The sequence below is a fragment of the Herpailurus yagouaroundi genome, unplaced genomic scaffold (assembly GCF_014898765.1).
Source record: "Herpailurus yagouaroundi ecotype Mexico unplaced genomic scaffold, PumYag 28, whole genome shotgun sequence".
Taxonomy (NCBI): domain Eukaryota; kingdom Metazoa; phylum Chordata; class Mammalia; order Carnivora; family Felidae; genus Herpailurus; species Herpailurus yagouaroundi.
The window spans coordinates 6011737-6015037 of NW_024412376.1; positions in this window are offsets into that span (position 1 = coordinate 6011737).

Sequence of the window (3301 nt, forward strand, 5' to 3'; positions counted from 1 at the left end):
GAAACTGAAGTCAGGAAGGCATGAGGAAGAACGCTGGGGTGAGGAAGAAACTCCCTCTCCTTGGGGTATTGAGGGAAGCCTTTGAGGGGAAAGTGGCACTTAACAGAACTTTTGAGGGTGGGAGCTAGATGTGCCCTGTGGCACATGTCCCTGAGGGACAACATTCCCTGTGGAGGAAACACCATAAGTAAAAAGTCCAGAAACAGGCAAGTTGGTGGCTCATTCAGGGAAGGGATTTGTGCACTAGATTGCACCCCCCTTGCCTCCTCAAGGACATCCCTCCAGGAATTTCCACTTCCTCTCCTGTTCATTAATGTTTCTCCTTTACCGTGTCATTCCTGTCAATGTATCAACATACTATTATTTCACCTATCTTAAAACAGATAAACCTCCTTGACCCCACTTCTCTGCTCCTCTTTGGAGCAAAGTTCCTAGAAGGCTAGGTGCACTCACTGTCCCCACTTCTCCTCTCAGCCCCTCTCAGCCCATTCATTCAGGCTTCCATCTCTACGGTCCCACTGACACGATTCTTGCCAAGGTCACCAATGACCCTCGCATGGTCCAATCCAATGCTTATCTTTCTTGACCCTCTAGAGCATTTGACATAGTCACCCCCTTTACCCTGAGGTACTTTCTTTACTTGGCTTCCAGATACCACCCTCTCCTAGTTTTCCTCTTACCTCATGAGATACCCCTTATCATCAGGCTTTTTGACTTCCTCCCCAGCTCCCTGACCTCCCTCTATTGACATACCCCAGGGCTCTGACTTGGACCGCCTCCCCTTTTTTTTTTTTTTTTTTTTTTGAAGCTAGTGTTTGTTTATTGTAACATTGAAAATATTTTAACTGTGATAAAATATATATAGCATAAAGCTTGCCATCTTAATCATTTTTAAGTGAAGAGTTAAGTACATTTACACCCACATTGTTATGCAGGCAGTCTCCAGTACTCTCTTCATCTTGCAAATCTGAAACTCTATACCCCTTAAACAACATCCCCATTCCCATCTCTGCCCCTGGCAACCCACCATTCCATCTTCTGTCTCTACGGATTGGACTACTTGAGGTACTTCATATAAGTGGAATTGTACAGTATTTGTCTTTTTATGACTGGCTGATTTCACTTCACATAATGTCCTGTAGGTTCACCCATGTTGTAGCATGTGACAGATCTCCTTCCCTTTTTAGGCTGAATAATATTCCACTGTATGTGTTTTCCACATGTTATTTATCCATTCATTCATTTATGGCCCCTTGAGTTGTTTCTGCCTCTTGACTACTGGAAATAATGCTACTGTGAACATGGGTGTGCGAGTATCTCTTCCAGACCCTGTTTTCAATTCTTTTGGGTATATACCCAGAAGTGGGCTTGCTGATCATATGGTGGACCTCTTCATTTTCTCTCTATACCACCGTGATCTCATCCAGTCTCATGACTTGAAATATGTTTACTGATAGCTTCCAAATTTACCTTTCCCCTGAACTCTTGACTTACATACCCAACAGTGTACTTATCTCTCCATCTGGATATCCAGTAGGCATGGAGAACTTATTTCCCCAAACTGAACTTGTAATTCTCCCCGTCCCAAACCTGACCTTCTACCAGTCTTCTCCATCTCATTTAACGGCAACTCCATCTTTCCATCTAGTCCATCCAAAAACTTGGAATCTTCTTGAGTCCACCCACCCACCCAGCCACCCCTCACATATCACATCCTATTGGCTCTCCTTCAGAATAAATTCGAATTCTGACCACTTCCCATTACCTCAACTGCTACTTTCATGGTCCAAGCGATCGTCTCTCACCTGGATTGCTGCAATTCCCTGCTAACAGGTCTCCCTTCTCCCATACTTGCCCCTCTTCTAAGTATATTCTCCAGGCAACAACCAAAATGACCTTTTTAAAGATTTTTAAGTCAGATTACATCCCTCCTTATCCTTCAAGCCCTCCAATGGCTTCCCACCTCCCTCGGGGAAATGCCAAAGGGCTTTAATGACCAACAAATTCAAAACGAGCTCCCATTAGCTGTGTGAGCAAGTGTCTTACTAGCCTCCCCTTAGGTATTAGGTACCTATGACTGCATAACAAATTACCCCCAAACTTACTGGCTTAAAAAAGGAAACATATTATCTCTCAGTTTCCTGTCAGGATGCAGGATGTGGCATAGGTGCGTCTGAAGGCTCTAGGTCTCTCACGGGGCTACAGTCAAGGTGTTGCCTGGAACCGTGGTCATCTCAAGGCTCAAGTGCGGGGCGAATCCACTTCCAAGCTCACTCACCTCGTTGGCAGGACTCAGTTCCTTGTAGGCTATGGGACTGAGAGCCTCAGCCGCTTACTGGCTGTTGGCTGAGGGCCTCCCTCTCTTCTGTGTCCCGTGGGCCTCTCCATAAGGCAGTTCGCAACATGGCAGGTGGCTTCCATCAGAACAAGCAAATGAGACAACAAGAGGAAGCACGCGGTCTTTTGGTAACCTGTTCCTGGAAATGACACCCCGTCTTTTTTGTGTATTATATTTGTTGGAAGCAAATCACTAGGTCCAGCCCACACTCAAGGGTGGTGGATTATACAAAACATGAATCCCAGGAGGCAGAGATCACTGGAAGCCACCTCGAAAGCTGCCTGCCACACCCTGCTTCATCTGCACCGGCCTCCGTGTTCTTCCACACAGGAGGCAGGCCTTTGTCCCAGTTGGTCCTTGGCCTGGAATGCACTTCCCACATGGCTCGCTCACCTCCCTCAAGTCTTCACTCAAATGTCACCTCCTCCCTGAGGCTTTGTCTTACTGCCTAATTTAAAATTGCAGTTCTCCACAGTCCCTATTCCCTCTCCCTGCTTTATTTTTCTCCACAGCACTTAGCATCTTCTAACACCCTCTATTTTCCTATCTGTTCATCTGTCTCCATTAGAACACAGGCTCCTGAGGTCAGGGATTTTTGTCCATTTGTTTCACTGTCACACCCCCAGTACCTAGAGCAATGTCTGGTACATAGTAGGTGCTCAGTAAACGAATGGATCCTACAGGCCTATAATTTTCAACTTTCCCAGCGTGTAGCCCTTTCTTCAAAAAATATTGTAGGAGACTCCAGTATACCAGACATAGAAAAGCAAGGTGGCTCAGCTGGAAGTAGGCAGTAGGGACAGCACCGGTCCATCTGTACCCCTTCCCCTGCCCCAGCCCATGCTGTTATTCCCTTTTGGTGGTGTTGAGAGGGCTCACACACCCCCAGGCTTCTCTCTCAGTGCTGTGAGAAGTTCTGTTCAAAGCTAAGAAGGAAAGAGCTCACTGCTTCAGCCCCTTGTG